This window comes from Pan paniscus, chromosome 13 (assembly GCF_029289425.2).
Source record: "Pan paniscus chromosome 13, NHGRI_mPanPan1-v2.0_pri, whole genome shotgun sequence".
NCBI classification, from domain to species: Eukaryota; Metazoa; Chordata; class Mammalia; order Primates; family Hominidae; genus Pan; species Pan paniscus.
The window spans coordinates 134,930,095-134,940,656 of NC_073262.2; the positions used below are offsets into that span (position 1 = coordinate 134,930,095).

At 49.8% G+C, this 10,562-nt stretch overlaps 1 pseudogene; it reads left to right on the forward strand.

Annotated features, from left to right (window-relative positions):
• Positions 1–215: 215 nt before the first annotated feature.
• On the forward strand, positions 216–9,724 carry LOC103786666 (nuclear receptor-binding factor 2-like; annotated as a pseudogene).
• The last annotated feature ends 838 nt before the right edge of the window (positions 9,725–10,562 follow it).

Sequence of the window (10,562 nt, forward strand, 5' to 3'; positions counted from 1 at the left end):
CACTGGGGCCCAGCCTCTTATGTGGCCCCTCGCTAAAAGGACTCAACAGAAAGAGTGACCAGACACCGACCCTCATCTAAAGGAGGACTTGGCCATTCCCTGGGCTGTCCCACAGCACCTGCCAGCCAGGGCCCGGGCACAGAGCGAGACTGTCTTTTCCTCAAGGAGACACCGTGGGGGAGGGAGGGAGAGGTAGACACCACCAACTTCATTCCATGACCAGGGCCTGGCGATGCTCAGAGGCCAGTGAGTGTGTCCCCGCCCTGAAGGGTCAGTACCGGCCCCCTGGACCTAGGGGGAAGATGGCGCAGGCAGTGGCCCAGCCTGAGGAAGGAGCTGAAGCTCTCAGAGTTTGCAGCCACCCTCCTGGGGAGAGACTGACGCCTCCCCAGTTCCTGTTAGGAAGGACCTCGGGAAAGAACTGGAATCACACAGCCTGGGGTGGCAGCCTCCTGGCCCCTGAGGAGGATGTCAGGCCGCAGAAGGGAGGCACGGGCATGAAGCTTGGGAAGCGGGTGCCAGAGGAGGCGAGGCCTCTGCAGAAGCAGCACCAGAGGCCACTGCAGCGGCTCCACCACCCAGCAGCACCGCCACGAGGCAGGAAGTGGGAGGCCAGGCAGGAGGGGCTGTGATTGCCCAGGTGCCAGGAGGAAGGGCTGAGAGGGGACAGTGCAGATGTCCAGAGAGGCCTGACAGGGACAGGCTGCGAAAGTCACGGGTGGGGATGGGCTTCCGCCAGAGTTGTGTGTGGCCTGAGGACAGTGCAGCAAGGAGGCCCCATGGTGAGCACATGCAGCCAAAGTGACAGCTTGGGCTCCTTTGTGGGACAAGAGCCTCTCCAGGCCACTGCAGGGTGTTCAGAGAACAAGGCCTGCAAGGATCTGCTGTGCCTGCAGCTGGGCAGTAGAACACTGAGTGTGCAGGGCCGGGGTGGGAAGCAGGAAAGCCGCATGGACGAGAGAGCCGGGCCTGCCCAGCAGTGCCTTTTGGGAGCGCAGGCAGGATGGGATGTGCAGCTGTGACGGCATAGAACTCCGTCTGGCTGGGGAGAGGAGGTCTCTTCTAGCCAGAATGGACCAGGAGGTCCCGGGAGGACCTGGGAGGAAGTGGATTGAGTTGGGCCTTAGAAGGAGAGCCAGGAACAGGCCAGGTCAGGGGAGCTGGAGCCTGGCCAGGTATGGAGAGAGCAGGGTACACTTGCTGCAACTGTGAGAAGAGCCAGGGGTGGCCCTGGTGGCCTGGGCGCGTTTAGCTGTGCCTGGGGCCAGGCCTGACTGGCTGCAAGTCATTACTATAGGCGGAGAGTGCAGAGTAGCGCGCTCCTGCTGTCACTCCCTCCTCCAAGTCCACAAAGAGGCAAGAAAGGGAGGATTTTAAGGCCTATCCATACCGCATGGCGGGTGAGAGCAGAGGAGCAAACAGCACTTTTGGATACTGGAAAGCAGAGGGTGAGTGTCCCAGGCATAGCTGACCTGAGAAAGGCGACTCCAAAGCCAGCAGCAGCAACAGCTGGAACTGCCCCAGCCTGCACCACGGGACCCCCAGCTCTGGGACTGAGAGCAGCTCTGGGGACCTCTGGGCTGGGGTGAAGAGGGATGGCTGGAATCATTGTTGCAAACAATTCAGTAGGCAGGCAGCTCCCTAGATCCCACTGTGGTCTGCCACGGCCAGCACCTGTCCTGACCTCTTACTGGTCGGCCCTGGAGAGCCATCTCCTACAGAGGCAAAATGAACGGTCTCTGGGCCAGGACCAGGCCTGTTCAGGGGGATGTGTGGCTAAGTGCATAAGGGATGCTGAGACTACAGCCCTCGTGCCCAGGCAGCCCTCAGGGCATGGATAGCCAGGCCCTCCCCATCCAGGCCAGAGATGGGAAGACTCCATCCAATCTCATTCCATGACCAGGGACTGGCAAAGCTCTCAGTTCTCTCTCCATCCCAGCAGGAGACAAAGAACCCAACCTCAGAGATTCCTCAACTCGGAGACCCAGCCAGGCCACCCTCCAGAGCATCTCAGTCTGCAAGCCCCTTGGTGTGCTCAGAGCTTCCAGTCACGCTGCTCATGCCTATCCGTGCACAGCCAGGGATTGCCCTTCGTGGAGGAAAACTTCGTGAAACAAAAAACAAGCTCCGTGGGGAACACAGACCATAGAGGAAAAAGAAAGCTGTAGAAAAAGAAATGACGAATGCCTTCCTGGAGGTGAGAAAGCCATCGTGAAACGAGAGGAGGTTGCTCCAAAAAGTTCCTAGAGAGCAAAACAAGGGCCCTTGGAGGCACAATGATTGCCACCGTGGAGACACATTTCAGTGCCACTAGAGTAAAAACACTGCAGACAGGTGAGCTCTCAACAGATACATGTCCCTCACCTTCTCAGGAAAGATGGGCAGTAATGAGGGCAGAAGCTACAAAGAGGAAACCGTAGTGACAGGACCCAGGGTCCTTCAAGCTGCGGTGGGGCAAGCGCTCGGGACAGTGGTGAGGGAGCAGCTCAGCCCCAGGTGGTGCCTGGCAACCCACCCCGGGACGTCCCACCCAGGGCAGCAGTAGAGTGACATGGATAGAAAGCTGAACTCCCCAGAAGAGCCTGGAGGACATTGAAGTACTTCGCATAGAGCCTCGGGTTGGATTAGTAGTACATACAGAATGATCCACATGTGAAGATAAGACCATGATTGGCTCCAGAGAAAACAGCAGTGCAAGCAAGAAAAGGTAGCTAGTCACAGTTTACGATCTGGCAATAGCGTTTACACAGTCATCACCATAGAAATGCCGAGTCAGGATCTAGTTTACTGCAGAACTCTATCAGGAGGACTGGAAGATGGGGACGCTGTCCACATGCAGGGAATGCAGTTGGTGAAATGGAAGCTAAATGCTCATTTTCCTCAGTGGGAAGCTGTGGCTTGAAGATGACTGTAAACTCTCTTTCCGCCTCTTCAATCTTGACAGGCCCCAGGGCTGCTAAGCTAATATGGCAGAAGGGACACTGTGCCAGTTGCAGGCCCAGGCCTTAAGAGACTGGCAGCTTCCCCTCTCTGTCTCTGGAAACGTACCTGCCCTTGTGTGAGGAAGCCCAAGCAGCTCTGGAGAAGCCCAAGCAGCTCTGGAGAAGCCCTTATGGAGGGGCCCACTCTCAGCCCACAGCCAGCACCAGTTGGGCAGCCACGCAGACCCCCAACCTGCAAGCCAGGCCCGCTGAGGCCTCAGTACACACAGGCAGTCCCATCAGCCCTGCCCAGATGGCAGTTTTGTGATCAAAATATAGACGATAGATGATTGTTTTTTAAGGTTGTTGGGGGTAGTTTGTCACACAACGATAGATAATAGAACATCAGTAGACTGTGTGTGTGTGTGTGTGTGTAGCATATATATATACACATATACACATATATACACATACATATATACACATATACACACATATATACACATGTATACATATATACACATATACATATATACACATATATACACATATATACATATATACTCATATACACATATACATATATACACACACATATATACATACACATACATATATACACATGTACACATATATACATATATACATATATATACACACACACACATATATATATATATAGAGCTTCAAATTCAGACATGAAGAAGTATCTTATTTAGCAACAGTGGTAAATAGTAAAACACCGAGAGAGAGGAAAGTGGTTGCCTCAGAGATGGGAAAATGCAAGGAGGGAGACGGAACTGCTGTTTGTTTTAACAAACCTTGTAGATCTGTTTGATACTTTAAACTACATTCACATATAACTTGGACAAAAGTAAAAACTGAAGTTGAAAAAAATGTATTCATGCTAATAGCACAGGAATGACCCACAATTGGATTCCAAGGCTTCTTGTACATTCAGCATAGGGTGTATGAAAGAGTCCACTATTCTAGCAACAGATAAAATTCCTACTGACACGCAACCTCAGGTTCCCACTCGTTTAGAAGGCTGCGTATGGTCTTCTACTTAAAGCCTCAAGTAGCAGTCATGGCAGTGACAAATCCTCATTGCCTCCATAGAACCTCTAGGCTCATGTGTGAGTCCAGGCTGGGCTGGGGCCCCTGGGAGCCCAGGGTGAGGGGCCAGTCCCTGGGCAGCTCCGTGAGCCAGGAGCAGCTGTGCCACCTGGGGAAGGGCTGCACGGTGGATGGGTCTTTTCTGCAAAAGAGTGTGCCCCAGTCCTTGCTGGGCACAGATCAAAGAGGTGTTCATGGGTCGAAATCACAGATTTCAAGGGCTGATAGCAGTCAGAGTGGGGGCTGGGAGGGCTGAGGCAGGTTAAAGATTTGAGAGGGGCTGCTGTGTCCGCAGCTGCATCACACTGCTCTGCTGTCCCCTCCATGTTCCCCGGCACTGCCGCCTACCCTGGGGTCTTCTGGAAGTAACTGAAGGCCCCCTCAACCTGGCTCATCATCAAAGCAGACTGTTGACTAGCTGCAGGCAAATATGAAGAGGCTATTTCCTGTCACAAAAAGGCCATGCTATGGAGCTGACGCAGGCTGAGTAGGCTCACCTTTCACTGGAATTGCAAAGGCCTAGCCACATGAAACCGCGCCTCCTCATCCAGGAGACACGGAAAAGGGCCCAGCAGAACACAGACAAGGATGGGGCTGCCCATCTTCAGGCCTCTCACAGCCCCTCTGCTGAAGATGGAGAAGCACAGCCCTCCACAGAGGAACGCCTGCCCGAGACTCGGGGCATATGTGACAGGGATCCAGACACACGACTGTTTTTCCTTCAGCAACAGAGCCGTGTATTGGAAGCAAAGCCCCAAAACACGATAAACAAGAGTAGAGGAGCAGGCAACCCAGTTGCAGATTTGAAGAGGCATGTGGAATTCCTTGTGGCGGAGAAGGAAAGATTATGGAAAGAAAGTAAACAGGTAAAGGCTGAAAAGGCCAGACTTCTAAAAGGTCCAGTAGAAAAGGAGCTGGGTGTGGGTGCTGATTTTGTGGAAAAGTCAGAGTTACAGAGCTCGCCTCTGCATTCAGAAACTGCTGTACCCTCTTCAGCCTTGCAGAGGTTTGCAGCAGATGCCAGGAAAGCCAAGTACATTCCAATACCCAATCTTCTCCCTCAGATTTTCCATCTCCAGAGCTTCCCTTTATGGAGCTCTCTGAGGATATTCTGAAAGGATTTATGAGTGACTAAAATGGAAGGCCATAGAAGAAGGGAGAAGAGGAAATAATACTAAGTAATACAGTTAATCCAGCAACAAAAAATGAAAAGGGAAAGCCACAGGCAAGGGTAATCCTGGAAATGCCTCGTCATCTGGTGTACTGTAGGAGAAGACGCATGGCCAGGATGTGGGGAACAGTCGCTGTGAAGCGTGTCACATACCTGATTCACTGACTTGAGCTGATGATGCCGACCTGGCAGACACTAAACTCGTGGAGGGTCAGTTTCTCTTGATACCAACCAAATGGCTACCTGAAAGAATTTTTTCAAGCAACAATTATTTTTCTTATCTTCAGGGTTAAAATGTATAAAAGTATGTTATGTATAATTAATCTGTTATGTCATAAATGATCATGCAAAACCTAAATATTATGGCAGCCTGAGGGGCTGCTTCGTATTTGAAACATGCTTTGTCTCAGGCGTTGATGTATGTATGCATTTTGTTACTGGCGTTTTGTTTAAGGTGTGAGACACACCTTTCCAGATGAAACCATATGTGCCGCACTGTGCACTACTCATAACGGTGATAACCTCAAGACCATCAGGAGAAATATTTAAATTTCCATGTTATGAAGAAAGAAACCAAATTATTAGTTATGCTTTTTAACACAAATTACCAGTTTACATAATTAATGAGGGTGCATTTTAAGTTCTAACTTTATTGTATAAGGCATCATTTGAAAGTACCAAGGAAGTCTTCTTTGTTTTTAGTGATCCGTGAGTGGAAGGAATTCTAGTTGGCAGTATTTGATTGTAAGAAATCAATAAAGTAATTGTGTTTAAAAGAAAAAAAAAAAAGATCTGAGCCCTGGTGGAGGTAACAGGACGTGATGGTTTTCACATTCAAGAAGGTTCTGGAGAAGAGAGATGATTCTTGGAATGATGAGCTTCAATTTGCACATGCCTGAGTTTAGGTTCTGAATTTAAACCCTTATTGTAAGATCATCTCTTTGAACCTTCTCTCTTTTTAAGGGTTTTTACAGTTCAGTGGCATTTTTTTTTTAATATTTAAAAAGTCATTTTAGGAGAAACATCCATTTAAATAATTTATTTTACTTCAGAAAGTTGTTTTACTCAACCAGGCTCATGAACTGAGTTGTGTTCTTTAACATTCACAAATTGTGTATTGCTTGGTTTTGGAAACTAGTTAGCCAAATAATTTAAAAAGCACCAGAAATTGAAGTGCAAAATAGAACAGGAAAGAGAAACTCTCCATTAGTGTATTCAGCTTAACAGGTTTTCAACCCACCAGGGTGCTGTTGGAATACAATTGTTCTCCTGGTTCTTATGATACAAGATCAAGGTTAAACCACTGAATACAGTTACAGCATCCTTGACTTCATAAGCTTTCCTTTCCACGCATCCATATAGATGCCCAAAGCACCATTCAGGGCAGAATTTAGTCTTTCGTCCCGCACTCTCAAAGGACAACCAGGAGCTAGGACTTGGTTGAACCACCCACCTACCAGGTGCCCCTGCCTGTGCCACCATCCTTGGGCCAAGGGGAGGCCTGGCCCCTGCCACTTCAGCGATGGTGAAGGATCAGCCCACTTGGGGCTCGGGGCGCCTGGCTGAGCGCCCCCTCCACTGAGCCCGTTCCTGTGCCCCCAACTTCCCGCAGGCTGAGGCCCCAGTGCCCTGCTCGTGCTGCTGAGGGGGCTGAATGGCCTGTTGAGAGGCCTCCCCAGGAAGCCCATGGGGAGGAGGTTGGGGTGTCTCCTGCCTTGGGGGTGGGACAGTCCCTTCTTGTTCCCAACCCAGGTACCTGACCCAAGTTCTCCTGTGCATGAGGAATGCCTGGATGTCCCTCCTTGGTAGGTGGGATGGGCCAGAGGGAGGTCCTGCCTACACAGCCCTTAATTAGGAATTTAGAGATTTGTGCGCTAGGAAGGAGCTGCTTCCGCTACCATTTGGCCAACTGTGTGCTGTGCAGACCCTCAGCTTGGAAACAGGTTTCAAGGATGTTCAGGACTTGCCTCGTGTTCATAAAGGTCAGGGGTCGCCTCTTGCCCCCTGCTCCCCTGCTAACTCTGCAGCAGGCCCTGGACTAATTAAGTCCCCACAACAGCCCCGAGACCCAGGCTCTGTGAAAGTTGTCAGAATCAAAATGGAGCCACTTTTGTCCAACCCTAAGAGCAACAACAAAATAATGCGGCCGGGAGGTTCTGAAGGAGGGCCCTCCCGCACACCTGCCTATGATCAGAGCCCTTCCGAAGCCTCTGGGAAGGGCACAGATGCCTGCCAGAAGACCTTTTGCCAGGACTTTACAGGACTTTGCAGCTCACTATGTGAGTCACAAGGACGGCTAGCCAGATGCACAAGAACACTTGCCTGATACGCTGTGTCCACTCGTAAATTGACGTCCACTCCTGGGATAAGCCCCTGGAACCAGTGTTCTCTTCCTTTCAAAATAACCACGTAGCCAGACTTGGTGGTGGGTGCCTGTAATCCCAGCTACTTAGGAGGCTGAGGCAGGAGAATCACTTGAACCCAGGACATGGAGGTTGCAGTAAGCCAAGATCACGCCACTGCACTCCAGCCTGGGCAACAGAGCAACTCAAGAAAAACACCACCACCAACAACAACAACAAAAAACCAACCATGCACTGCTCCTTTCACCTTTCAAAGCCCCCCTTGCCTCCCCTCCTCCGATGCGCCCCTAGTTTACTAAGGCCAGGGCTCTGCATGCAGTGCTGCTGCTTATTCCCAGTTAAACTCCATAGTTTTGGAGAGCCTCCCTCTGTTTCTTGAGGTTGACAGGACTATCATTCTTTTTGTTCATAGATGAGGGAATTAAGGCTTGGAGAGGTTCCGTTCTGAAGGACACTCAGTAAGTGGTGGACAGAGAATTTCAGCTCAGACTCAAAGGCTATTTAATTTACTTCTTTTAAATCCATGCTTCTTAGCACTCAGCTAGTCACGTATCACCTTGACAACTTTTTGCCGTAGCCACATTACTGCCTGTGGTATGATTTGCTGAATATTTTTCTCTACATAAGCTCAGATTTTCCTTAAATCTGTTAGGAAACTTATAACTGAAAAATGGAAGACCACCATCTCTTGCCATAAACAGAAGCAACTGTGTATTCCACACACACCAAAAGCAATGTTCTTACAGCCTCCTTAGATGCTTTGAGTCTAAAGCATGCTTTATCTTGTTAAAGGGGGGATGGCAAAGTTAGGGTGATAGTGAAGACATAGAACCAACTGAGATTCTCTCCTTGACATTATCAGAAGGGTTGGAAGAGAATCAAAAAATAACCGGCTGGGCGCGGTGGCTCATGCCTGTAATCCCAGCAGTTTGGGAAGCCAAGGTGGCCAGATCGCTTGAGCCCAGAAGTTTGAGACCAGCCTAAGCAACACAGCAAGACCTCGTCTCTACAAAAAATACTGGCTCCGCAGGAGGCTGAGGCAGGAGGATGGCTTAAACCCGGGAGGCCAAGGTTGCAGTGAATTGAGATCACACCATTGCAGTCCAGTCTGGATGACAAAGCTAGATCCTGTCTAAAAAATAACTTTCTCATCGTGAAGTTTAATACTATTTAATGTCTTGTCTGATGGCAGCTAAAACATGCCCCATACCACCTAATCTGGAGTACCACACTTTGGAAATAAGTGTGTGTCGCATTTTGGAAAATGCTGATTGCGATGAAAATGGGAAACATGGCTGGAACCCATCATCTAATCCGGATCACACTGCATCACTGCATAGTGTTCACTCCTTTTTCTGTCTTTGTTTTTAAGATATGTCACACACGATGAAGAGTGCAGAAAACAGAAAGGTATGGCCTAAAGAAGAATTACAGAATTGAACACCAAAGTAACCGCCACCCAGATCAAGAAATTGATTGTGGCCAGGGTTCCCCCACACCACCCCATACCTTTCCCATCGAAAACACTATTCTTTCTTACCACTGAATTTTTTTTCTTTTTCTTTTTAAAGATGGGGTCTCACTATGTTGCCCAGGCTGGTCTTAAAACTCCTGGGCTCAAGCAGTCCTCCTGCCTTGGCCTCTTAAAGGGCTGGGATTACAGGTGTGAGCCACCACACCCGACCACCACTGAATATTTGGATACTCATTTTATTTTCATAGTTTTTTTGTTTTGTTTTTGAGACAGAGTCTTGCTCTGTCACCCAGACTGGAGTGCAGTGGCATGATCTCAGCTTACTGCAGCCTCCACCTCCCGGGTTCAAGTGATTATCCTGCCTCAGCCTCCAGAATAGCTAGGATTACAGGCACATGCCATCGCACCCAGCTAATTTTTGTATTTTTAGTAGAGACGGGGGTTTCACCATGTTGGCCAGGCTGGTCTTGAACTCCTGACCTCAGGTGATCTGCCCACCTCAGCCTAGTTACTGGGATTACAGGTGTGAGCTACTGCACCCAGCCTCTTTTCATCGTTTTATCCCCATATAGTTTAAGTTTGCCCCATTTGAACTTCATGTATGTGTAAGATATGTTCTATCCTATGTGTTCCTTTGTGATTTGTATATTTTATTCAACTTTATGTTTGTGAGATTTAATCTGTTGTATGTTAGAAAAGCCTGGTCATTTCCACTGCTGTATAATATTCCAGTTATGAAACTCCTGACACTTTTTCTGCTGTTGATGAGCATTTGGGTTTTTCAGTGTCTGGCTATTTAAACAATGCCACTTTGCACACGTTGGTGCTTACATCCTGGGACACGTGTGCCAAGTTTCTGCAGGACACTTTCCTGGGATGGAATTGCTGTATCCTGGGATGTGCACAACTTGACGTCCTGAATGATGCTCTTGAGTCTGGTGTGTGGGACGCCTATTCCTCCACCTCCCTCCACCCTACTATGGGTGGATTTTTAGGTCTTTGCCAACCTGGAGTCTGTGATACCTTCCCCACCCCACCCCAATGTGCTTTATCCCACATTGATTGGACGCCTTTTCACACATTTACTTTTGAACTCAGCCTGAGGTTACCAAACCCTCTGGTTGAGGCTACACCTCTGGGTGTGCCCAGGGCTGCTGGAGAATAGACTCTCCCTGGAGCTTCATCTACCTGTGCAAGGAAACAGGGGTCAAACTCGAGTGTACAAGCTGCTCTAGAAGATGCAGCCCAGGCCTGGCTGGCCCAGGGCACTGGTCCCTCCCCCGGCTTCCTCCTCCAGGAAGAGGTGTGCACACCCACAGGCGTGTACACGTGGGCAAGGCTGGCCCAGCCCAGGCTGCAATCAAGACAAAGACAAGGCTCCACTTAATGTTGTCACCACCTGCCCCACCCTTTCCCACAGCACTGGAACTCTGGGCCCAGGCTCCTGCCAGCCCCACCTGTCTGGGCCATGGCTGGTGAGAAACCAAGGGGTGCCAGGGCTGCCAGACCACCCTACC